Source organism: Bactrocera neohumeralis, chromosome 3, assembly GCF_024586455.1.
Source record: "Bactrocera neohumeralis isolate Rockhampton chromosome 3, APGP_CSIRO_Bneo_wtdbg2-racon-allhic-juicebox.fasta_v2, whole genome shotgun sequence".
Lineage (NCBI taxonomy): Eukaryota > Metazoa > Arthropoda > Insecta > Diptera > Tephritidae > Bactrocera > Bactrocera neohumeralis.
This window is the reverse complement of record NC_065920.1, coordinates 10,877,368-10,905,258: the sequence shown is the minus strand read 5'-3', so window position 1 is coordinate 10,905,258 and position 27,891 is coordinate 10,877,368. Positions and strand designations below refer to the sequence as shown.

The 27,891-nt window shown below is 38.6% G+C and overlaps 1 protein-coding gene, 1 long non-coding RNA gene and 1 other non-coding gene across 3 annotated transcripts in view; all 3 read right to left on the bottom strand.

The window, feature by feature from the left end:
• LOC126753834 (fez family zinc finger protein erm) overlaps window positions 1-26,540 on the bottom strand; it is a 68,711-nt gene extending 42,171 nt beyond the window's left edge. The window contains exon 1 of the mRNA XM_050465556.1: window positions 25,389-26,540. The gene's annotated coding sequence lies outside the window, so the exon portion shown is untranslated. The remainder of the gene's footprint in view (window positions 1-25,388) is intronic.
• The window catches only part of LOC126753868 (uncharacterized), a 118,263-nt gene that overhangs the window by 84,635 nt on the left and 5,737 nt on the right, over window positions 1-27,891 (bottom strand). The gene's annotated exons all lie outside the window — the stretch shown is intronic.
• Trnar-ucu (transfer RNA arginine (anticodon UCU)) lies at window positions 3,679-3,751 on the bottom strand. The gene has a single exon. It is a non-coding gene; the product is annotated as a tRNA-Arg (tRNA).

Sequence of the window (27,891 nt, the reverse complement as noted above, 5' to 3'; positions counted from 1 at the left end):
TATGCCAGCAGACCCTAACGCCTAGTACTTACAATTTTACCATTTCGGCAGGCGTATCCTTGCGCTTCTTGTTGCAGCACTTGAAAACAATAACGTCACTGGCATTTTTGATTTCGCATTTGGCATTTCTTATGCCGCATGCAATTGTGCTAACGAGTGCTATTTCAATTTCAATTTCGCTTTCGTAGCAGTCACCGGAAACGCGCGCAAAACAAATGAAAGGCACACACATATCCTTACAGGATTCATATAGGTGTATGCAGAGTGCTTGGTCTCGGTCGTTGACACATGGCTTTTGTCTTCAGCAGCGCAGTGGCGGTGGCGTTGCTTGTACAATTCAGACACACACACATATACATATATAGTTTTCTATATACCTGAGTGCTTATATTATTTAGTTGGCACACTCTATGCGTCTTCCTGTTGGCATTGGCATTCAAAAATCTGTCTTAAAATATCCTTTATGGCACTTCTGCCTCTCGAAATGTGCGTTTGACCCTGCCTACGGGTATCCTGCCCACCGTTTGCAAGTTCATTTACTTATTTACTACTCATTTTACTAACTGATTGACATGTCTGTTATTGTTGTGCGCCTCCGCGCCTATTATTATGCTTCATGCTCGCGTTTGTGGCGCGTGCACAACTTCCGGTTAATTATAATTATGAGCCGCAACAACTACGGCGGTATTATTGGTACGTGCATTTTGTTCTTCATTCATTCCGTTGGTGCCGCTAAATGATTTCTAAAGCACGGCAGCTCATTGAACTAAAAACGTGAAATGAAAGCGAAATTTTGCGCTCTTTCAAATGACTCGCACAAGCTTGATCTGCTCTTTGTTCATTTCTTCATTCACTCCAATGTCAAAATGTCATGCATGTTTTATTATCCATAGCTAAAAAATGGCAAACATATGCCTCAAGTAGAAATGTGGGGGAGTTATAGTTATGAATGTACATACATACAGTACACAATCTTCATAGATGTACATACATGAAACATAAGACCAGTGAAGTGAGAAGATCGCGCACAACTCTTCATGAATCCGGAGTCCTCATGCATTCCCGGTGCTCGCAGTTATCCTTTTTTTCTCAGATTTTTTCTATAGTTTGCTACAATCTTCCCCAGCCCCGATTTTTTATCTATGGCCTTGCATACGACATATTATTTTGAATAAAATTTTTTCGAAAAGGTCTAAATAATGTGTTCAGTATCGATACCGTGAATATTCTCTACTAGATTTTCTAAAAAATAGCGACAGTAGTCGATCATTAACAGCATCGATATGAATTACTCAGGTCAACTCAAAAGAACATAAACTGTTCTCACAATAATTGAATGGGCATTAATAAAACACAAAATTAAAAACAAAAAACTTGAAATGCCTGACAAGAAAGCGAAAATACCATACTGCAAGTGGTATTAGCGAACTTCGAGATCTAGTGAAACGCCTCTCTTCACACTACCATTGAGTTTGTTTTAAGGGATTCAAACATTAACTGAAGTGATCCCACTTTTCAACTTGGAAAGTAGGTTCAAAGTAAACATAGAAAAAGATGGTTGATGTAAAGTATGTTAGCTGCGCGCAACACTCTAAACATTTATACGGATGGCTCGAAAAAGGGAGGATAGAGTTGGAATCGGAGAGAAAACAGAAAACAGTGGCTCCGAACATCTCTTTACATCTATAAGACACATTTTAATTAATGTTGTGTAGTACCAGTCTCGACCTTTTGCAAAAACGACTTCCAGTAGATATTTCAAAAGAGATGCTTGCCAACGCAGTTGAAGACTTCACATTCGTCAAACGAATCATTACTGGTGACGAGTTATGAGTTTATGAATTTGACGTCGAAACTGTCCAACGATCCAGCGTATGACGTTCCAAAGTAAGCAGAAACCGAAAAAACAACGTAATGGTCGATCAAAAATCAAAGTGCTCCTCATCGTTTTCTTTGATTACCATGGTTTGGTTTACAATGAATTCGTTTCACAGTGTCAAAGGGTCAAAAAGGAATACCACTTTTTCGTTTGTGGCATTTATGTGAAGCAACTTGTCGTAAACGACTGAGTATGTGGGCAGATATTTCATGGGTTTTTCACCAGGATAATGCGCCGTAACATTCTATCAAAAACAAACCCAGAGATTTAATTTGTTATTGTAGTTAAAAATATCTCATCAACCACTTCCAGGACCGCCATCAACATCAAATGATGATCAGCTCGTCTATAAAATAAAGGAGTTGGTGCTTGAGAATCGACGATTAACAGTCAGAGATCTTACTGGCATTGTTGGAATATCGGAAAGATCATTGAAAACCATTTCGAAAGATCATTTGAGCCTAAGAAAATTCAATTTTTTCAAAAAACAGCTTCGCGTTAACGTCAGTGAAACAATGCTTTCCGACTGCCAGGATGTCATGAAATGTATTATTACTGACGATGAGTTTAGATCTTAGCTTACGACCCGGAAACAGACGATCAATCAGCTGAATATCGTGTCAAAGGTGAGCCGAAGAAAACAAGTCAAAAATCAAGATTGTGTTGACAGTTTTCTCCGAATTCCTTCTGACCGTTTAAACTGTTTTTCGCCAATTTTCCAACTAATATCGTGCCACCATCACCGACTGATTTAGAAACCGTTTTGAGTTAATTGTGGACAAAGGCGATTACTTTGAGGGAGACGACATGGCTTTTGAAAACTAAAAATTTTAAAATTATGAACAAAGTCTTACTATTTGTTGCTCATAGTAGTATGATTAGCTTTTAAATTGTCTGAACATGATATTAATTGGGCGTGTGACGCTTATTGGCTGTTGATAGTTAAAAGTTAAACATGTAGGAAAAAAGTTATAAGAAAATTAATAAAAAAAATGTGTGAAGTATTCAATTAAAATCAAGTCCTTAGAGTAATCAACTGTGATTTGTAAAAATAAATTTGTTGTCTGTTACATTTCTGAACCACATCTACATAAAAATAGAAAAGTCTTTAATATGAATAAACCTGCTGAAAACTCTCTCTCTCTCTCTCTCCCTTACTCTCTCTCATAAAAGAAGTTGCCGGCTTCCTGCTAAATTTAATTGAATTAGCGTAGATTTCTCGCAAATATTTTCATTTTATGCAGATCTATCGGTTCTCGGAGTGTTTTTTAAGATTTTTCTGACATATTTTAAATGAGAATGTTGTTAAATAATTATTTTCAAGTATTTTTCTCACTTTACCCCAAACTTCCAGAAAAGTTCAAGGAATGAAAGATTATAAATGATAAAAAGTGTGGACACCGTGAAAATTAAATGATTATGCTTCACATTAATATACACACACATGTATGTATGTATGTACATATCGATATCACCAAAAATAAACACCAGAATGGCTATGAGTAAAGCCTTTTGAAGCGATTTGAAGACAACGATACCGAAATAAATGTGAATTGGGCGCCATGAGATTAGATTAGCTGCGGATATAAATGCAATATCGACGATTGGCGACATCTTACACGCTGTATATCACAGCAAGAGACAATTTACGTGATTATTTAAGGCAAACAACGCATTTATTTCGCCGATATACAAACATACATACTTTTTTATGTAAACGTGAGTCTAATCTAATTAATCTAATGTAAGCATATATCCGATTTTCCAACTTGTGTATTAAAATATTTATAAATTTGAAACAACCCTTGCGGGGATCGAACCCGCGACCTTTGGATTAGAAGTCCAACGCGCTATCCGCTGCGCCAAAGGGTCTCTTATCGTTTGTCTCCCCAACACCGAGCACAGCTAATAAAAATCGCCTCACACTCGCCAAACAGAGCAAAACAAACAACTTTTATACATATCTACAGCTGGGCATAATGAAATAAAAAACAACAAAACAAGAACAACAACATAAATAATCACAAAATCGCGCACCGAAAACATTAGCAAAAGGCAAAAAAAAGAGTTTTGAAAAAGATCTACTAAACGCACTGCAGAGGTGTAGAACACAATAAACAACAACAACATACAATACAATGCGTATGTCTGTTTGAGTTGTTGTGATTGTTTGTTAACGAAAAGATTAAATATATAGTGACGGTGTGCACGCTCACGCACTTTGGCCGAGATTTGCCTAACACACGCTACCAGAAAGCAGAAAACGTCTGTGATTTGTAAATATGTATGTTACATAAATACATAGTAAATATGTATATTTGTTTGTATGCTTAATGTTGTTGCTTATCGGTAACAGGTATTCCTATACATACATACAAACAACATTTACTAAATTGAAGGTGTCTAAGAGAATGAATATTAATGTGTGGGGAGTTGCCTGATCGCGGCGATTTGGAATATGCAGTTATTGCTAAGTGTGTACATTAGGGTAGTCATAAAAACCAAAAAGACTGAGTTTGTAATTATTTTCTCATCAATGTATAACACTTCAGTCCAAGATATTTCACCTCAAACACAGTAGAACCGTTTAGAACCTGAAGACGAGTAACACAGTGGTCAAAGCATACATACAAATCTTCAAAAATATTTTTTTCCGTCTTTGACACTATTTAACTGTTACCGTAACTCTATTGTTTTCAAAATTTAATACTGACTATTGCAGTATCGGGAGGCATAGGGGTTGAGGTTTAGGAATTCCGATATCCGATTCAATTAAGGATCGCCTTAATGCTGATATACATTATATAATATAATATGTAACATTGTATTTCTTATGGCAGAAAAAGGTACAAAAAATGTATCGTTATTTTGATCGGTCAGTTGCTATAGTGGGCGAATCTGAACAATTTGCTCAGAGATTGTCGCAATGGCTTGGATAATAATCTATGCCAAAATTCTTGAACAGATCTTGTTAAAAACTTCTGAAAATTTTCCAATTTCTCTCTTCGATCGTTTAGGTTGTATGACAGCTATAAACTACTGGAGTCCAATATCGGCGGTTCCTACAATGAGCAGCTTCTGGAGAAGAAAAGTTTGTGTATAAAATCTCAGAGCAATATGTCAGAAACTGAGGGGCTAGTTCCTTTACATAACATACAGACAGATGGAAGGAATACGAACTCAGCTCTTAAAACTGATCAATTATTTCTACAAATATACTATATATAATGTGAAAACATTTTCGATGCCATTATGTATGGAACTCGATTTTTTTTTTTTCATGACCCCAACAAACACGCTTACAAAAATCCAGAGGCTGAACTCAATTTTCGACAGTCTGCATAAATTGTCCGATAGTGCTGCAAGTTCACGTTCGATATTCGTACGAAGTTCTTCAATCGTGGCTGGCTTGTTGGCATAGATCATAGACTTGGAAATAGCTCCACAGAAAATAGTCTAACGGCGTCAAAACGCACAACCGAGGCAACCAATTGACTGGGCCATTTCGTCACATAACACTTTCACCAAACTTGGTTTTCAAAATATCGATTGTGAAGTCGATTTCATCCAATTTGAACCAAAAATATTCGGTTATCATTGAGCGGTAGCGATTCCCATTTTTCGGGATGCAATGGTGACTCATGGATTACGTGTGAATTGCTGCCTGACTAATAATACACATTTTGCTTATTGACGAAGCCATCCAGCCAGAAATGAGCCTGATCGCTGAAGATGATTTTTCGATGAAAATCCGGATAATCTTCAAGTTGTTGCTCAGCTTAATTCACGTATCTACGACGATTCTGGTGGCCAAGCGGCTTCAGTTCTTGCGTCAATTTGATCTTTAAGGATGTAGACCAAGATCTTTTCACAAAATTCGCCACAACGATGTGGCAGAGATGTCCAACGCTTCTGAACGACGTGTGAGAGACTGATTAACAACTGTTTTTTTTTTTACCGAAAAAAGGGGTACAGAAAGAAGGAGTATCGGTTAAGTTAACCAAAACGTTAGATGGCTGCTAATCAGACATTGAGAAAACGGCTCTCAAAAGTCATCACCGACGAACTTCTAACTGGCCCCAAGCTATAGGACAACGTTGGATCACGGCTACTCAGAGAACCGCTATAGTCAACTTTACTGGATCCATCTATGAGTATGAGTTTTCTTATATCAAACTTATTCCATTTTTTATCTAGAAGAAATAAAGGCAAGTAAAAGAGCTACTAGTCTTGATATGGACAAACCAGTCACCACTGAAAGCTGGGTGAGAAATTGGCACAGAATTTTTGAAGGTTCAACGTTCTTTCAAAAACGTATATGTATTTATGACCCCTGACCCGAATCTCGGCCCATGTGCAACCCGTTTTCTTTAAACATTACCATACGAAGTAATGGAAAGCGTGGAAATTTTATTTCTGAATAAATACCTCCATAAATCACTAAGTCAATCAACGAATCGAAGGTGAGAAAACGCCTACGAAATTTCAAGTGACAGGTGAACGGGTGCAACGCGGTCAGTTGAACAAATTGAGACATTTAAATGGATTTAAAATGCAAATGTATGTGTGTTTGTGCCCTGAAGCGAGTTCAACCAGCCGCTGTTGCTGTTTTCATTGTTGCTAAACAATTTGATTAATTTACACGCCAAACGAAAGCAACACAGAAGCACAACAACAACAACAAGCGAAAGGACAATGCGGCGACACTTGAAGGAGCTAACAAATCCAAATAAATGGTGCACAATTGCACAATTGCAACGAGTCACGTAAGCTTCGTATTTTATTCAAAATTCAGCACTCAGTTAGGGAGGGCCGGCCGGAGTTGTGTATAAATAAATTTAAAATTCACTGAATTTCTATGCAACGTTCGGTTTGTTGTTGTTGCTTTGTGTTGGTTCGTTAAATGTTAAGTGGCTAGCAACCCCCTAAATAAGAAGAAGAAAAAGGCGTCAGACTGTTGAAATAAATGCTCGCAGCGCTTTTGGATTTCCTCAAAAGCGCATGTAGCGATCGTTGAAGGCGATAATTTTGGCTGAGTATAAATGGAAATCAGCAGCGAATTGAACACTTGAAAAATTGCATTATACTCGGGCACTCGGCACTCGGCAGACAGTACAAAATATTGCTGGCATTGTTGTTGTTTATATGTTGTAATGTTTTTTATACATTTACATACACTATATATGGATATATAAATATATGTACATGTACATATGTATATACATATATGCTTATATGTACGACTACTAATCGCGCCGTCTAGCGGCGCTTTGCGACACGTCCAACACCCCCTACCGGTACGGTGCTTTGTTGTACCAGTTACCAAGCTCTTCGCGTGTTTTTGATTTCGGAGGGAGATAAGCTGAAATCGCGTCGGGCTTTGGTACTCAGGGGTGTTGCGCGGCGTTGGATTGCAAATAGGTAAGCAGTTTCGATTACTTTTTAACGATTTTCATTACAGAGGGGGTTTACATTTATATTACAATATTATTGTAAATCGATTGAAATTTAATTTTACTGAAACTGAAATTGATGATGAAAATTTTAAAAGCACAAATTCATTATTGGATAATATAATATTGGATAATAGACCACGTCTAGCACACAGTGAAGAAAATATAGCAGCCGTAGCTGAGAGTGTACACGAAGACCGAGGAGAGTCGACTCAGCGCCATTCGCATCAACTCGAACTGACGTTTGGAACGACTTAATGCATTATGCGTTTTAAATTGAAAGCGTAAAAAATACAGCTGGTGTAAGAACTGAAGCCCGACCTTCCCAAGCGACTTCGCTTCGCACTAAGGGCTCTTGAAAAGTTCCAAGAAGATCTGACGTTTTTGAGCCAAATTTTGAAACCCATTTCTGGCTCGTAAACAAGGAAAATTGCCGCATTTGGGACGAAGAACAACCTGAAGAGATTCAAAAGCTGCAATTTCATCCAGAAAAAATAACGATTTGGTGTGGTTTGTAAGTCGGCGGAAGCACGGATGCATATTTCTTCAAAAATCAAGCCGGTGAGAACGTAACCGTCAATGGCGGAGGTTATCGCGCCATGATAACCGGCTATTTTGTACCTGAAATTGAAGCTCGTGATCTTGGCGACGTTCGAGTTACATACATTGCATCAATCAATGCATTTATTGTGACAACACATCGGTGCGCAGCCACGTGCAACATTTGAAAGAGATAACGTTCGAAAAATAAATGCCAAATAATGTTCTTTCGAATTATAATAAACATTTTCCATTCAGTTTGAAATTTATGTGTTTTTTCTTTAAAAAAGTAGAGAAACCCGAAATACATAGATCATAGAATGACGAACACGCTGCTGATTGCATTTTGACTAAAAGGATGTAAACTTTCTAGTTCATTGGGTATTTAAAGCTCAAAAATTGGTTCAAATAAAGTTGAAGTCATACGTATTTGTCCAACGTTATATTTTAAAAGATTCAAAAATCTTTCTCCTCTTAATTTCCAAAACATACTCTATTCTGAGATCATGATCCATCCAGCTATGATTCGGAATTTCATCTACGTTGGTATGTACAACCGAGGACTGCTTTACAAGTCTTCGGTGCTTATAGCCGAACTGAATCCTCCAAACAAGAAGCTGCTTCGAGCTATGTATTACACAACCTACCATTCTATATATCGGCGATCATCAAAAAATGAAGTTAGGTGAGAGTATACTATGTTAAGAAGAACCCAATGAAAACAATACGCTGTCTTTTAGCGTCCACTGCCTGAATATTGTAAGAAAAAAGTTTTCGAAATCGAAATGCTGGTCAAGTCTGAATACGGCACAAAAATTGATAACAATTCTCATCAAAAATCAAATATCAAATAGATAATTTAGCTATGATTGCTACTTATAAACTCTTGGATCTTTCAGCGCGTGTGTCATTACCTCTTACAGACAACCAATAAAGCAATCAAGATTTGATATGCACAATGCCAGTCTTATCATCTCTGCTCAGTCAACAGGCCCAAACAATATTAGCCGAAACGATTATTTACCAATGTGTAAACGTTTTAATAAGCAACAACAAATATACCCATACAAATAATCATAATAATGCCTGAATGCATTTCCCAAACCACACTTGGCAGCTGCTGCGATCTTTGGCACTCCACACACGGGCTTCCCCCAACTCACGCAGGCCATTGATGCGAACTTATGCCGCACACTCGCTTACTTATGTACGTGCATCTAATCTATCTCTTGTATTTGTCTATTAGGTATAATGGATTTATTTGTATTTGTGCTTTGCTTGCCGGAGATTCACCCACTTTTTTCCGCCTTAAATGGCTTCATAGCTGAGCTGTGAGCTCTTGATGGACTTCGGATGATTTTCGAAATGAAAATGTTTCGTGATTGTTGTCGCTATGAAAATATACATATATATGGATATTTAGATGCATGCGTGCATATTTGTAGGTATGTATATGCATATCCATCAGGAGGGTAGTATGAGCTATGTATATAGTATATGTATGGTTCCTTGGTAGATAATTTGCTTATTTACTTGAGACAAATAGACTTGCAACAATTGTTGCAAATGCTTGCACACTCACACATACATACTCGTGTTATTGCTGAGCGCTACATTCGTTGGTTGTTTCCATATGTGTGGATTGCATAAATTGCTTGCGGAAACATGGCTTTGTTTAGCAAAATCATTTTGTGTTCTGCAGCATTTCGAAATAGAATTTTGAAATTATTAAATATACATACAAATGTACATGTGGACATAAATTAATTTGTGCATATTTGCATTTGATTAGGGGAAGTAGAGCATTAAGCAATTATGTATGCATGTATGTGTGTTTGTGTGTATGCGAGTTTGTATTTACGAAGTTAATCGACTGTAAAATTGGAATAAATGTTCGAAATGTTTTTTCTATAGACCGTTAGTTGTGTTAGGTTTAGCTTAGGCTGACTTACTTTACGAAATTGCCTCAAAAAGATTTTAGTAGTATATACCCGAAATGTTTACAACAACTATGGACAATCTTTCTCTGAGAACTTAGCAACCATCGACAGAAACGAAATGTTAAAAGAGCCAACTGAGAACAGGAAACTACTTGGTACTGTATCACAATACCTTAACCACACCAATATATATGTACATACATATATTGAAAAAGACAGACTCGCTCAGCAATCCGTTGTTACATCTCGTACAAGATGTCTTACTAAACCAGGGCCGTTTAATGTATAAATATCGTAACATTCGATTTCAACTTCAGATATTTTCTACTCTTTCGTTTTACACCTCACTTTCAAACCATCTACATAGTTAGGTTAAGTAAAGTTAGGTTAGGAGGTCGATTATAAGAGCGATCTCACTTGAATAACTTGGAACGCCTTTCCATTGTGGTAACTATAAACTACTAAAAAATAGATCATAAGACCCTTAGAGGGTCGACAAACCGCTTTGAGCTTATAACAAATTTCTTGAGACGTCTAATGTCAGTTTTGGCTTTGTCTTCTGGTTCGCCAAAAATAAGATTACCGAGGTGTTTCAGCCTCGGTCTTGAAAAAGCTGGACAGTGGAAGAGAAAGTGCGTTCTACGAGGCCAAAAGGGCCTCACAGTCGCACAGGAGCGGCTAGTCGATTAGAGGGTGCGCCCTCTAGCTAGCTCATCGGCTTTGCAGTTGCCAACGATTCCGCTGTGACCAGGCACCCATACGAGTATGAAGTAGATTGACGTAATTTCCAGTGAGGACAGACACTGCTTGACGAGCTCAGCGCTAGTATTGCCGCTCTGCTGTCGGAGTGAGTGCTCACGTCTCTGAAAGAGGCTTCGCAGTGAACTAAGTTTTCAGAAATGCAGTTAAAGGAGCAAAGAATTTCAGTATTTCTTTGTGCGGACCACTTCAAATACTCAGCTTGCTTAAGAATTAGAGCACATTAAGTGCTATTGTTTGTGCAGCTCGTAGAGCACCGGAAAAAAAAAAAATTATATAATTGGACCACTATAGCAGTGAACCTCTAAATTGATCTAGTTCAGTAAGGACAGACTAGCCTTAAGACGAAATTTTAGTACCAGAAAGCTGAAGAACGGGTTAATTCTGAGAACAAACATTTTTATAGTCGGTTATAAGTTAAAAAAGCAGATAAAAATGATGAGGTCATTGTCGAAAGTTTTTGGATGAGTGTGAATGTGAATATAACTTCCTTGATAAATCCTAATTCCATGTCGAAATAGCTGCATCACCTTGGTAGCCAAGAATGAATCAAGCCAGTTTTTCATACTCTGTTCTGCTGTGAACCATAGTACAGTGAGGGTGTGCTGCATCGCTCGGAACAAATTAAAGTTTATGCTATAAGTCAGGTGAGGAAAAACCTCTCAACCGCTGTTTTCCAAGTAGCTTTAACCGGAATTGCAACATTTGGTCGAGCGTTATTATGATGGAAAATTATTGCCTCGTATCTAGTTGCAAGTCCCGGGTGTTTTCCGGCAAATTCTCCGATGTTTTCACTCAAACGCCTCAATACGGCCAAATAGATCTCCTTATTGACCGTCCGTCCTCCGGAAAAAATTCATGATGCACCAAACCAAGAATATTGAAAAAAACAATGAGCATCACCTTGAGTTTTGAGCGACTTTGACGCGATTTTTATGTTTTCGGCTAGTTTTTTAAACTAATTTCGATGATTACGGACTTTTTTGCATATCAAACTCAAAAAGCCATGTCTCATCGGCAGTTATAATGCTCTCCATGAATGTGGGATCGGAATTCGCATGACCAAGTATGTCCAAAGAGACTTGTATACGGTACTCTTTAAAAAAAAATCAGCTTTATCGGGACCAGTCGAGCAAGAACGCGTGTCGTCCACAAAATATCCACCAAAATCATACGAACAGACTCACGGGAGATTTCAGCTCTCTTGTCATCTCTGTAACACTTTCGTAACGATTTTCAAGCGTCATATCTTTCATTTTTTTATATTTTCATCAGTTGAAGAGGTCGAAGGTCGTCCAGAACGAGGCATGTCTTCAACAATCTCCCGACCGCCTTTGAACGCTTTGTATCTTTCTTAGATTTTTGTCCCAGCTTCATCCCTCATTTGTGGTTAGTGCTTTAATCTTAACTTAGTGATAATATGTATCAAAAACTACTAGTCTATGAGTCTACCAATCTGATTTATGTCTAATAGCGTTTATATTGCGTTTGGGCAGTGCCAAATTGTCTTTTTGGAAATCGCAGAGATATAGGCCATCTCAACTAACTATCATGATTTCAAGTTCAAGAACCCTTTATACCATGAAGAAAAATCAATAAGTAAAGCGGCAATGTCACTGTACTTGAAAATTATATAATTATTGTACATATAAAGAAATATATGTTCTCTTAGATGTTACGTAATTAATAAGAAAGAAGTGCATTTTTAGACTTGACGGCTTACAAATAAAGCCTTTTGTTAGCAATAAAAAAACTGGCATTTTCACGTCGAAGGCAAATATTTACACAAATCGATTTTTTATTTGAAAACAAACAACACAAAACAAACACTTGATGGTTGTAAAAAGAATAGCAATGTTGAAGGCAACAAATCTACACACACACATATACATATGCATATTTTTGTATGCGCATATGCTCACAATTGAATGTATGTAAATATTAGTATGAGAATTATGAGCCCTGCCCGCGGTCGACGCTTTGTGAATTCGTCTGACTGAAGGCAGTCTCGACTATTTTTGATTTCATACCATTTTATTGGCACAATTGCCCGCTTAGCTGTTGATATATTTGAACAAATACTCTATATATTCATGTAAGTGTACATACATGTTGGTTCGGTTGCAAGGATGTGAAGTGCTGCGATGTGAATTTTGAGCGCAAGTCGGTGGATGTTGAAAATTTTTTAAGATTTCGTTTGTTTTGGAGAGCGAGCGCGCAGCAAACGTCGAGCGGGGCACGCTGTTGGCCCGCAAAAATGGCAGCTGCAATGCCCTCTCGATGCACGACGTTTAACGCGACAGGATAGCAACAATAACAACTGTGCTTTGTAAGCGAAATAACGCGAAGTACTTGCACACACACGCTTACAAAACGCAAAGAAAGCACAGCGAAGTAAAAAAGGAGCAAGCAAACTGTGCAACTGCAATTACCAGCAATCAACAAAAGTTATGTAGCTCTCAAAAGTGCATACATACATACATATAATTATAAACTGTTAGCACTCTGAAAACTGTAAATTTTTTGAAATCATTAAAGCCGAACAGCTCGCTGGCGGTGGCTGGCCTCTTACACCCCTTCTAATGTACGATATTTGCGATATTCTCTATTGTTGTTAATGTTGTTAGTGCTGTTGCTGAAAAGAGCACATGCGGCGGCAACTTAATTGCGGGTTTACATTTGAGTTGCGCTGGCAACTATATAATTTAAAAGGCAAGTAAATGTACAAAGCGCGTCAACTGCGCAAATAGTTGGAATTCGAGTGCTCATTTGGGATTTTACATCTGTGAAACAAATTTATCAAGCAATGCTCAGTTTTGCTTACTACATATTGGATAAGGAAGCGAAGCAAATGGGTCTGGTAGTGACGAAATATCGCCTGTCATTAAACAAACAGTCGTGGATTCGCGACGACTCCCACGTCTGCTGGTAGACATAACTTTAAAGTCGTAGATAATTCCGTCTATCTTGGAACCAGCATGAACACAAACAGCAACGTCAGCCTCGACATCCAAAGTACTTCTTCGGACTGAGCAGGCAATTGAGAAGTAAAGTCCTCTCTCGACGAACAAAGACCAAACTCTACAAGTCACTCATCATCCCCATTCTGCTGTATGATACAGAGACTTGAAAGATGACAACATCTGATGAATCGGCGTTACGAGTTTTCGAGAGAAAGGTTTTGCGGAAAATTTATGGTCATTTGCCCATTGCCAACGGCGAATATCGCAGTCGATGGAACGATGAGCTCTACGAGTTATACGACGAAATTGTTAGTTCATAGTTCAGTGAATTAAAGGACACGGGCTACACTGGCAAGGTCATGTCGTCCGAATGGATGAAAAGACTCCAGCTCTGAGAGATGCAGTAACCGCCGGAGAAAGCAGAGAAAGAGATGATTCCACTCCGTTGGAAAGACAAGGTGGATAATGACCTGGCTACTTTTGGAATATCCAATTGGCGCCAAACAGCGAAAAGGAGGAACGACTTTCGGGCTATTGTAAACTCGCTTATAACCGCGTAAGCGATAAAGATTTTTTCTATAAATGTAAGTGCTTAATTGCCTTGCGTTCTCTAAAAATACTGTTGTGTTGCCCAGTCTCCGCAATCTGATTGGTCTGCTCTAGAGAATGAAACATAAAAAATGCTTCTTAAACCTTTACTAACGTAGTATATCGTCTATTGAAAGGTTAGCAAATGGATTCCACAGTAATCCTTAATCGGAACGAAACCAAACCGAAGTCTGATCTGCCGTTTAATCATCCTAAGGGTATTCGAAACATAAACAAGGGTCTTTCGAGTGCATATGATATTCAGAAATTATTACGAGGCAACTATAGGAAAATGTTGATTCAACCCGGTCAGTTATAACAAAGAGTGCTGATGTCAGAAAGGTGCTGGAAACCAGGATGTAAGCGAGACTCACTTTATCACTACATATGTATGTGCATTGTTGTTGAAAATGTTCAAGATGCGTGATCTATCTATAACAAAAACACTTGTCCTATGCCACTTTGGGGTGCTTTGGGACAGATAAAAATTTACTTTTCAAATGATGAACAAAACTTATGACTTCTAATGAGTTGTGCGCTATTGGGTCTCGACTTCTCAACCCTAAAACCTACTTTCTAGCAGAACGTTAAGAATGCTTGTGCGACCTGTTTAATAGCAGACCTACTATAAGTGTTGGGGCTCATCATACCAAATTTACTTAAGCGTTTTATTTCTATTCGCACTAGCTCAGAGGTATGTCTGAAGAAAGATTCCTGTTAGTTCTTAATGTTTTTTCCGACAGTTCAGGATCGGCATTGATATTGCTATACTTGATGTCTTTGTTAGAGTAAAGGCTGGCATCACCGCCGTCCAAGAAATGCGATGGACGGGACAAGGACTGAGGCGAGTAGATCCTTGTGGTATTTACTACAGTGGCCATATAAAGGAGCGCAAGTTCGGTGTAGGTTCGTGGTGGGAGAGAGACTCCATCGAAGTACTGGCATACATTCCGGTGGATGAACGTCTAAGTAGCTACAATTCTCATCAAAGCGAAGTTCCTCAACTTATCGCTGACACCCACGCCCTGACGGAAGAGAAGGACGATGTGACCAAAGATGAATTCTATTAAGCGCTCATAGAAGCACCTATGAGAGCTGCTCTCGCCACGATGTCAAAATCGTGTTTGGCGACTTTAACCCCAGGGTGGGCAAAGAAGGTATATTTGGCACAACGGTTGGTGAATTCAGCCTCCACGATGAAAAATCCGCAAATGGGTTGAGGCTGAACGACTTTGCCGGAGTCCGAAATATGGTTATCTATACTATTAGATTCCAGCATAGAAAATTCATCAAGCTACCTGGCTGTCTGCGGATGGAAAAGCAACCAACTAGATCGATCATGTTATGATAGACGAAACACACGTCTAGTGTTTTAGACGCACCGAGGTCCTTACAATGACTCTGGACACTATCTTCTTGCAGCCAAAAAACGCACATCAACAAACACAAGAAAGGTTCCTCGTTGCGTAACCTCGCAACGTTACAATCGATCATTAAAATGGCCCCCAAGATCATGTGATTTAACGCCTCTGGATTATTTTTTCTGAGGGTACGTTAAATGACGGGTTTACGTCAATCACTCAGCAACGCTTACGGAGCTCGAAGACAACATTCAGTGCACTATAGCAGAAATTGCAGTCGAAATGCTGCTCGCGGTAGAACCAGTACATACAGACAGACCGGCGGACGTGGCTAAATCGACTCAGCTCGTAACGCTTACAACTTCGAGCAACCTTAATATACCCCGTTCTAGTTATAAAAATATTCGTATTGTGGTTCATTCACCTTAGGTGCTTTATATCGATGCCTCCTTGTATTTGAAATAAGTTTCAAACTCCTACCGTCCATTTTACGTCCATCATATCGATGCCTCACTGTATATGAAAAGGTTACAGACTCGTACCGCCAGCCATTGCTATCGCATAATAGACGCATGTAATTAGTTATTGTGCGTTTTTTCATTGCTTTTTGTGCGCTTCTACGCGGCAGGCACTCGGCTTTGCTGCGCACTTGAAAAATAAACGCGCAGCAAATAAGGCATAATCGGTGCTATAACAACAGCAACAACTATAATATTCAACAAAGTGTGCGCTCGGAATATCAAATGAAAAAATAATAATTATATATTTTATCAAAAACACATTTTCTGCTGACTCTACAATGAGTAGTATATGAGTATTGGGAGAAAAATTTGGCACACATACATACACAAACACATATGTATATGCTACTCACATGCATGCACCCTATTCCTTTGACCCTGCAACAGTAACAACTCCGTCCAGGGGTCCGCCCTGATGCGGGCATATACACTGGGGTGTTGGTGCAAATGTAACAACCCCTTTCCTTGTCTCTGCCGCACCAATGAGACACCCAACTGTTAGCGGCTGCGACTGCCATGACAACGTCAGCTGTGTATTGCCTGCAAGCGGACTCGTGGGTCAATCGAAATTGAGATTGTATAAAATGCTTAGACGCGTCGTAAGTGCATAAGTGACTGCCAAAATGGTCGCCGTTCAGGCTGTTTTAGGCTTTTATCAGTCTCCCTCTTTGTCTGCCTGCAGAGTGCAAACTGCATCTGCGCATCCCTGCAGCCTTCGGCCATAATATGCACAACGTAGTTAGCGCTAAGCTTAAGTCAATGCCGTCACTATTACATCGATACTCAGTGAGTGCATTATGTCGAAGCGAAATGAAGATTAAAAAGTTGTTGTTTTTTTGCAACAATTTGTCTTCAATAAAGTTCACGTTCGGCTTGTGTAACTAAGGCCTCTGATGCTTATCGTACGAGGGGTGTTGGTGTTATTTTTGTTGCAGCACGCAACGTTTTTTATTAACCGTTAGACACATAAAAAGGCGGCAAAAGGCTACAGTCTCACTTTGATTAGCATAAATGGCGGAATTGTTGCATTTCAATAGTACTTTGATGGACCGGCAAGGCAATTGACGCTGATGCCAGTTAATTTATGAATAAATGAACTTTTAATGGGAGTGCACGCTTATGTTCATATGTATGAATACTCTGTGTGTGTGTTAATACATGAAAACTGAAGTTGAATTTATGTATTCTTTTTTCGGACACTTTAAGTTTAGAAGGGTTGCACGGTGGAGGAAAAAATGTTCAAGCTACTTATGTAATAAAGGTTGTGGATGAAATTCTCATAACAAAGAAAGATGGTAGTTCACCATGTTCTCTGTTATTCTGGTAATAGTAGTTAGATGACTTGGTGTAAACTTAATATATCATCATTCTCCAATAGCCCCTGCTTGGAAACATAACTCTTCAAAAACTTTAAATAGAATTTATGCTTACATTTCCAATAAATGCTCTCCGTTTTTGAAATAAAGTTATAATATCGAAAGATTACTATTAATTGGAAAGCAAAATATTTGAAAAAAAATCGTAGAATAACCTTGATTGCATTTCACTGTATCGCTTTTTTTTAGCGCCAGCTTATACGAATTTAAATAGTCTCAGTCGTTATCCATTTAGGTGCCATGTGCTTGCGGTTGTGAAAGTAGGTAGGTAGATTGTTTGTCTAACGAAGCGCCTCTTTAGGAGGTCCATTGTGAAACCAGCGGGCCTAATATCCTCTTACTTTATTGTCGACCCTCTTCTGATGAAGTTCATCAGTACAAAAACTTTTACCTGTACAACCTCTGAAAGGTCGTCAAGAGACCCTAGACAGATAGTTGCGATAGTTTTCCTATATCCGTTCTCACGACAGTCGGATCTAAGTAACAGGAACGGACCCGAATTTTTATCCAGTCAAGGACTATCAGCTCGACACTTTTGATTGAAATTACTTCAGGAATGCTGCATTTCTCTATTTCTACCTCCTGACAGCTTCTACAAAGTCATATGGTGTTCCAAATCTGAAAGCATGTCCACTAATTAGACAGTGACCGGTTAGCAATCCCACTAGAGTTTTTATGCTCTTTGAATTTAAATATCGACATATGTGTCAGTCAGGGATTAACTTAACCCAAACTCAGCTAAATGTATAACATGCTTGTTGGTTAAATATATATCTGCAAGTAGCAAGAGACCTATAAATTTCCTCTTTTCCGAAGTCTAATCTAGCTAGTTCCTCTACTTCACAATTGCCAGGAATATTACTATGCCCTGAAACCCATTGCAGGTTTATCGCTAGAAATCAAAGCATTCTTTCACTAGGAGATTTCAGTGATTTCAAACCGCTGGGCTATCTATCTGTATATATAAATATATTCCTTGTTGTGAGCACATTTCTCGTCAGAACAAGACAAAGTTTTTAATTGCTGTGATCTCTGCTTGGAGCACACTGCAGTGATCTGGTAGATCAGGTGTACTGAATCATGTATTTATATCCATCCATATAGATGCTTATCCCAAGGTCCTTGTCTATCTTGCCACTTTCCAACCTTCTATGGAAAGGAAGGCAAAGAAAATCCAGTCAGCAATAACTGAGCTATTGACGGAATATAAATCCGCGGCCATTAAGGTTAAGTGGGTTCAACTCTTCAGTACTGCTCTGAAACTACTTCTTTTTAATGAAGAATGTTGGCATAGTTTAGACTTTGCAACAGCGATTCTTGCAGTCAATAACAGACCCGACAAATAGGCTATTGGCGAGTACGCAGTTCATACTAGAATTGCTCTAATTACTTCCCGATATGAGCTGAAAGCACTGAAAGCTAACTTAGTAAGAATTCTTTTTCTTTTTTATTGGCGTAGACACCACTTGCGCCGTTATTGCCAAGTTTACAGCAGTCGTTCTTCCTTTTCACTTTAGGATTTCAAGTGTAGTCAGGTAAATCTCCACCTAGTCTTTCCAACGGAGTGGAGGTCTTCCGCTTCCTCTGTTTCCCTCCGTCGGGTACTGCATCGAATACTCTCAAAGCTGGAGTGTTTTCATCTATTTGGACGACATGACCCAGCCAGTGTAGCCGCTGTCTCTTAATTCGCTGAACCATGTCAATGTCGTCGTATATCTCGTACAGTTCATCGTTCCATCGTATTCAATGTTCTCCTTTGACAATGCGCAAAGGACCATAAATCTTCCGCAGAACCTTTTTCTCGAAAACTCGTAACGTCGACTCATCAGATGTTGTCATCGTCCATGCCTCTGCACCATATAGCAGGACGGGAATAATGAGTGGTTTATAGAGTTTGGTCTTTGTTCGTCGAGAGAGAACTTTACTTCTCAATTGCCTGCTCAGTCCGAAGTAGTTTCTGTTGGCAAGAGTTATTCTGCGTTAGATTTCGAGGCTGACGTTGTTGTTGGTGTTAGTGTTGGTTCCAATATAAACGAAATTATCCACAACTTCGAAATTATGACTGTCAACAGTGACTCCCCCTGCGGGTACGGGGGGACCCCTCCGGGTTCGGGGGGGAAACCCGCGGTAAGGCATGCCTGTCGTAAGAGGCGACTAAGATCCTGGCCACCAGTCCAGGGCTGTATGGAAGCTCAACTGGTCGTAGCTTCGGCTACAAGGTCAATACCAAAGACTTTAACCTGGTACCACGGGGAGCAGTAGCCCCTGGAGTTCGCTCCAGTCTGCCCATTGGGTTTGGCCCTTTGTGGAGATTCGTGGTGGCTGTGGTTAAAACCCAAATCGCCGGAAGAACTGACTTTGTCAGTCGAATGTGGAGTTGCATTGCAACCGGGTGCCGGACCCAAAGTACGGCAGAGGTTTTAGATGGGCCTCGAGCCCTACCAAGGTGGTTAGTGTGTCCATGCCACACTGCCGATTGGTACTGAAAATCGTTACCCAGTTTTCAGGGCGCTGATCGACGCATTGTATTGATCCGTTGTGCTTTTGAGCACCGTGGAGTTAAGCTGTCGCCAGCAGGATCCCACGTTAAACACTATCAGACGTTGTCAACAGTGACGTGGGAGCCAAATCGCGAGTGCGACGACTGTTTGTTTGATGACAGGAGATATTTCGTCACTACCAGACCCATTTGCTTCGCTTCCTTATCCAGTCTGGAGAAAGCAGAACTAACAAGAATTACACTAAGAGCATTTTATATTAACCCTAAATTCCTGCATACATACTTCCTTTATCGTTAAGTTAGTAGCAATTTCTTGAATCTAGATACCAAAATACAAAGAAAATTCTGCAATCGCCACACAAATTTCACAAATTTCAATTTTAAAGCTTTCAAGGAACATGATGCTACTTTAATTCTACCATAAATTAAGGTTAAATTGTACAAAACACACCGACAAACTAACGAGCATATAAACATATTTAAATTTGAATCCCCCGCAAGCAAATAAGATGATTTGAAATAAATGTAAACAAAAGACAAGCAAAATCACTTGCGTGAACAAATAAAAATGCTGTAGATGAAGCTGCGCTCTGTCAACAACAACAACAAATCAACAAATGGTGGTAAATCTAAGTAAATAAACAATTAAAATGTCACACCGAATTGCAGCGTCGCTTTGATGACGCAACATTTGAGCACATTACAAACACACATACATTTGTATGTATGTTGTGCTGAAGGCTATAGGAGGTGAGTGAGCACAGAGGAATGCTAAAATATCGCCGCAAACATACACGCACATATGTAAATAAACTTAATAGAAAATACATATGTATGTGTGTGTGAGTGTGTGTGTGAACCCGTGTCAGCATTGAAAACCGCGATGAAAATCGACAGGCCAAAATGGATCACACGAAAGCGCCCAGGAGCCGGCAGACAGAATACAAAAGCGCATTACAGCGTGAAGCCAAACCAACAACGCCAACAACACGCTGTAAAACGCTGTAAAACCCTGACGAAAAGCCAAAATACAAAAAGAGTAAACTAAACGCACAAAAATAAAAAGCGAGTGTAAACTGCGAGACAGTTTTTGGCCGCTGGGGATTTGCGGCTGCCAACAGCCATCAACATCATCATCATCATCACCAACAGTAGCAGCCAACAGCCGACGGTGTGCAAATAAAGCTGCGCGGATCACAACTCAAAGGGAATTGACGTAGCAGCAGTTCCCAATTAAAAATTCAACCGAAATCGAAAGCAACAATGCCTGCGAACGAGCATTGGCAAATACTAGCTGTATGTATGTGTGCGTATATGTGCTTGTGCGCACTTGAAGCTGTGCAAATAGAAGATGTAAAGGCCGAAAAAACTGCATTCGCTCACTGCGAGTTCGAGCGACCCACTGTGTAAGGACATGTGTAAGCTGCCAGGAGTAGCGTTTACAACACAATGCCGTTGTCAGACAAAACTATACGCACACAAAAACATACATATCTACATTGACATGTTCAGATGTGTCGCGCAACTGCAACCAGCTGATGTTATTTGCTCTTAGAAACCCGTGTTGTCTGTGCGCTTTTCACCGAACGACTACTGAACTTTGACAGCTTGTCAAGCGGTGGGTGGGCACACAAGCCGCCAAGCAAGGCGCAAACGAACACAAGCGACTGGCAAACTAACTAGCAGAACTAACAAACTCAAATGTCACTTGCTAGTGGAGGCAATAATGTTCGAAAAGGTAGTAAACATGCTCGGTGATTTATTTGCATTTTCAGACAAATTCGTGTATGTATAGGAAAACACTTGAAAAGCCCTGCTTTTATGCTGGCAATGAGCCTGGAGCGGGTGTTTACGGCATAAAGGACCGCTGAAAGTTCAGCAAGCGCTAAGCAGTAAGTTCGAATGTACAGAGTTTCCAAAAAAATGTTTATTTTTCACTTTGATTTTTTTCATTTGTGTCAAGCGAAATGTCCGCTATATCCTTGTCAATCTTCTTCCTTTATCCTTATTAGCGACGCTGTGTGCTTTTAAAAGTCCCTCTCGAGTTTGACATTTTCATATTTGTTGTCATTGTGCATTCATTGCACTCGAGAATCGGTGAGTAATCATGTTTGTTTAATACAATATTATTAGATTTTGGCAAAAAAAAATATGGCCGAGTATACACTGGGTATTAAAACATGGCATCATATAGAATGATTGATCAAGGGTTTATTTCTGAACTCATAAATTTAATCAGAAACCATAACTCGTTTCAAAACTAAATAGAACGGTTTCTCTGATGTACTGAAAATCCTATGTATCACCACCACATTCGAAAATCCTAAGCAATACAGATCGCTCAATATCTAAAGAAATCAATTTTTTATTAGTAAATATATATTATAAACTCATACATATACATTGTGAAAAAAGTACTCCGAAATTGTATTTTAAATTCTCCAGGTAAATTATATTTCAAAAACATATGTTTAGCTATTTTAGTAGAATTGTCCTTAATTACTATGCTAAATATGAGCGCGATCTGTCAGCCAGTTTGTTTACAGCAGCTGCTTAAGTCGGTGCACCTAAATAGCGAGTTACGATTTTTACAATGGATAAAAATATCGAACTAAGAATTTGTCGCAAATTTTATATTTCTAACCAAATTCCGTGTGAGGAATCATTGCGAATGTTAAAAAAGGCTTACAGTGATGCAAAAACACAAACCTACGAGTGACATAAAGCCTTCAAAGACGGTCGAGTGATCATTGAAGACATCCCACGTTCTGGACGACCTTCGACCTCTTCCACTGATAAAAATATTCAAAAAATGAAGAATATGGTGCTTGAAAATCGTCAGGCAAGTGTAAGAGAAATGGCAAAAGAGCTCAACATCTCTCGCGAGTGCGGTCAAATGATTTTGGTGTAAATTTTGGGTATGAAACAGTACTCTTTGGACATGCTTGATCGTGCGAATTCGGATCCTACATTCATGGAGAGCATTATAACTGCGATAAGACATGAGTTTATGAGTTTGACATGCAAACAATTCAACAATCATCGGAATGGAGGAAAAAAAACGAGCCGAAATCAAAAAGACCACGCCAAAGCCACACAAAAATCAAGGTGATGATCATTGCTTTTTTCGGTATTCGTGGTTTGGAGCTTCATGAATTCATTTCGGAGGGACAGATGGTCAATAAGGAGTTCTATTCTATAATAAGGAGGAATATATATATACATATATGGTATATAAATAATTATGAGACCGAGACGAGCACCAGTGACTGTCTGTTCATCCGTCTGTCCGTGCAAGGAATAACTTGAGTAGATATTGTGATATCTTGATGAAACTTGCTACATATGTTTCTTGGGACGCATGGGAGGTCGCTGGAAGAGGTGAGCGTAATCGGACCATATCCACAGCCACAAAACGTAATTAAATGAAAACCTATAAAATGTCATAACTAAGCACTAAATGAAGAAACGATGGGTCCGAAGTAGTGAGAAACACTTGTGGTCTAAAAATTTTTTGAATGTACATACTATGTATCTTTCAAACCGCTGAATTCAGCTCAACTCAACTTACTGAGAAGAAGTAAATCCTATATCATGGGAATTGCTTCAGGGATTTTAACTAACTTTGTTAAGTTATCCAAAAATTCCTTTCACAAGCTGGGAAAATAGGTGAAATCCACGACTGCAAACTTTTATATTCCTTCTGATTCTTGGACTTTATATCAAACAAATCCAGCATCAATGAAGTTATCAGAATAAAACTTTGCACAAAAAGTGCTTTTAAGGTGTTTCGTCTTATATCAAAAACTAGTAAAATCAGGTCAACACTTCTCTAGACCCCACGTACCTAACATAAATATGCATGGATGGTACTACTAAATCCATAAGATCCATATGACTTTTGGTCAGCCCCTACCTTTAAAAGATAAGTGTACAAATTTGACAGCTGTCGCAGTATTAGCTTATGAGATATAGCATTTTGGGTGAAACAACTTGTGTTAGTTTACAAAAAATTTATCAAATTTCGTGTGTCAATAAAGACGAAAACATTAAAAAACACCCCGAAATAATTTCGGATGCTTGTGGAATAAGGTTGTTTGAGAGGACTGAGACTCTAAAGATATCAAAGGAATGTACTGAATGCATTGTGAAGGAATATTAGGGTATTCGAAAGTTCTGTGCAAAATGGAGTCCAATCGACAGTCACCACTCGGTTGACATGAGGAGTCGACCCCAAAGCTTAGCAAGACGCAAAAGTCGGCAGGCAAGGTTATGGCACCTTTTTTTTTTTGTTATACGCATGGAATATTTTTTATTTGCTACCTTGAAGAAGTAATGACCTATGGACAACGACAAGTACATTGCGTTATTGAACCGTTCGAAGAAGAGAAAAGTGATGTTTCAACGATATAACGCGCCGTGGCACGATTCAGTGAAAAAGTGCATGAATTAGGCTTTCAATTACTTCCGCATCCAACGTATTCGTCAGATCTGACCCCAGGCTTAAAGCAACTGTATTTTAAAAATTTTTCACCGGTATAATCGTTGCATCGCTCTCGAAAATAACCATATCTTTATATATAAAAATTAGGTGTCACGTAGTTGTCCGCGATGGACTCCTAAAGTACTAAACCGATTTTAGTAAAATTTAGCACACAGTGTCTAGTTCGAAGCAAATTAGAAGATAGAATAGTAAAAACAATTCACTAATAAAAAACACAGTGAAAGCTCTATTAAATGGATGCCATTTGAAGCGTGCATATCCATTAATAATGTACATTGGCCGGTCCCGCAAATTGTTTGATGTTTATTAAGTACAAGCTATTAAGTGGACAACTCTATTAACTGGACTGGAAAGGCTGGTAACCAGATATTGAGAAAGTAGCCTTAAATTCGTTATTTTTTTCAATGAAATTTATTTGTATGAACACACAAGTATTCAAAACTAAACCTCAGCTACATTCCCTTGGATTCTTATATGGACAAAAAATGTTTTCTATGTTAGCCTACCAACTTTTTAGCTCACCAGTTAAATATAGTATAATGTCTGGCTCAGAAAGTTTTTTATTGAAGAGTTTGTTAATTTACAACATTGAAACACTAACAAACACATTCGGTTCTAGCTGAGGAATGAATGAAACCAAGTTGTTTGGAAATTTTAAATGATATTCAGAAAAACAATTTCTGAAATTGGCACTTTTAAACATTTTTTGTTAACCTCTAGCTAAGAGATCGTTGGAGTATTATGTATTTAAATTAATCTAAATGTGGCTAGATTTACAGGCTAGGATTTTATTTAAACCTTAGGGCGCTAGGGGTCTCCAATTTAGCTTAAAATCGATCAAAATGAGTAAGATTTTATATTTTTGCAGTAGAGATAAAAAATTGTTCTATTTTAAATTAATTAAAATATTCGAACATTCCACCGTATTTCACACAAAATATTCAGTATAACTGTTTAAAAATTATTAAAATTAATTAAAAATATTTAGATTAAAAATTACATACCTGATTATAGAGAAGTTATTATCCTAGACTGCTAGTGATGGCTGCAAGTAAGTCGTTGTTGATCCAAAAGTGTGTAGATACAGTTAACAGTAGTTCATGTTCTTAATTTTTATGCACGTAGTATTATTTTTAGATATTTTTGCACAATACACCAACAAGTTATTCTCACGTATCACAAAGCTTGTATTTTTTCATTTTATTAACACATCATTTTTGTTTTTTTTTTTTTGTTTGCTGTTAGTTTTCGTATTTTTATATAAATCTATTATATGTTTTTTTTTTGTTTTTGGTTTTTATTGATACTACAATTTTTAATTTTTCTTCTTTATTTGTATATATTTATCCAATATATGTATGTAATTCGACCATATCAAATAACTTTTATAATTATTCAACGAAATCGTCCAAAAGCCCGCGTTAACCGTACCCAACGACTGTCAATGGCGACGTCAGTTTTAAAATGCAAATGTTTGATTTATGACGGAAAGTAAATTAATGCAAAACTGTGACCAAGTTACCGCAAAAACACCAACACATATTTGCATATCGGCACACTTTGGCGCACATTAAATGTATTAAGTCGCCGCCACACATGTGTGTGGGGTTAGAGGGGCGGGGGGCAGCAAAACCAAGTGGGCATGTGTGCGTGGGCTTAGCGCCGTTAGGGTGTATATGGCTAACACCATTCCAAACACACACACACACAGACGCACACGCATAAATGCAATTGTAGATGAAAAAAAGGACGACGAAGTGGCTCAGAGCCTTGAAGAGGCGCCAAACGGTGCGCTGGTGGCAAAAGCACACCAACACAGTACGCGCGCATACATACGCATAGGCACCGTTATATTAGTGACCCAACATTAATGTCGATTTGTATGAATTGCCCTGCTGACTCGACGCCTAGAAATTATTGATGAGCTGACAGTTGACAGCTGACAGCAACGGCAAGACGAGCAACCGACAACAGCAATGGCGGCGGTGACGGTGGTTTTTGGCTTGACGCCCACACGAAGCGCGAAGATAGTCCTTGCTACGGATTACACACTAAACATTCTTAGTTTTACCGTTATAATACTCCGTCGGCAAAGCGCTGGCTTAAACGCGTTTCTCGGAATTTCACTATGGCGTAATGTACACTCGCGCACTCGAATGTCGGCGACTACAGTTACATTACTTGCAACAATAATAAACACACGAAAAGCGGTGAAAATTTGGCGAAGAGAGACACAATGATATCATAAATGGGAAAACATATTTATGTACATGCATATTCATACATATGTACATATATACGTGTGTCTTTCAAGGGGGTGAGCTCTCACATCATCAAAGTGCAAGCCATTTCATTCATGCATCCCTATGCGCTCTCTTTCTGTTAGCGCTCTCAAATCATCACACACACACGCAGACATTCAACTCACGTATAGGAAATATTTTAGGGGTGTTAGGCAGTTTTTCATTTGATGCGCTCTAAAAGTGTCACATTGTATGTTTATCTCTCTACCGAACTGTCACAGAGCAGCCATAATGATTGCTCGGAATATGACCACCATCATCATCAACAATATCATTATTAAGTTTATTTATTTATTTACGAGTAAACTGTGTTATATTAGCTGCTGAATATTAGTGAATGTTATTTATTATTATTATTGAGATAATGATCAGCATCATCATCATGAGCGCTTTTTAAAAAACTCTGAGACGAAACCTTGAACATACGTTTATTGTTTAATACCCTATGCGACTCACAATAGTAAAACGACATAAAACTGATATGACCAAAGCTCTATAAGACCAATTAGGTTTGCTCCTAGCTCTTTTCTAGTGTGTAAAATTCAATATTGTGCCAGCTGGATCACGAGACTGAGTGTAAAGTAGAGTAGAGACCTTGAAAGGCATCTAGCGGTCGATTAAGTACCATGGACTTTTTGTGATTTATTTACGACCCCTAATTTTCCAATTTTGTGCTACAACTCTTTCCGGCGACTACAACACTGGCATCCCAAATTCTCGGAGTCCAACCAAGATATTTTGCTGTTTCCGGAATTTAAATAAACAAATCTTGAAACGAAAAAAAATAATTTACATAAAGAAGGAAGTAAGTACAGCCGACCAAATTTATCCCCTCTATACTGGCCACTGAGTTTGGTCAAATAGAACTATCTTACTATGCAAAATCAGTAAGAGTATAATACAGCAATACCAAATACCAAATAACGATTGCAGGTCTCGGACCAAGTCTTTATAAACACTAGTTTTCAAAAACATCCAATACTGAAAACACGTTGGACAGAGCAAACTGAATTAGAACGGGTTTGTCAGGCGAAATAAAGCTCGTGAGCCACTTTAATCTCATATCAACCTAACTGATAGTTACAAAAGAAAAATCACACCGTTTTTTGATTCCTTAGTATCGATTAAACGAACTTTGCTGCTTCTAGTCATCATGGAAAGACTTACGCCTGAAGAACGTTTAGAAATCGTTCAACTTTATTAC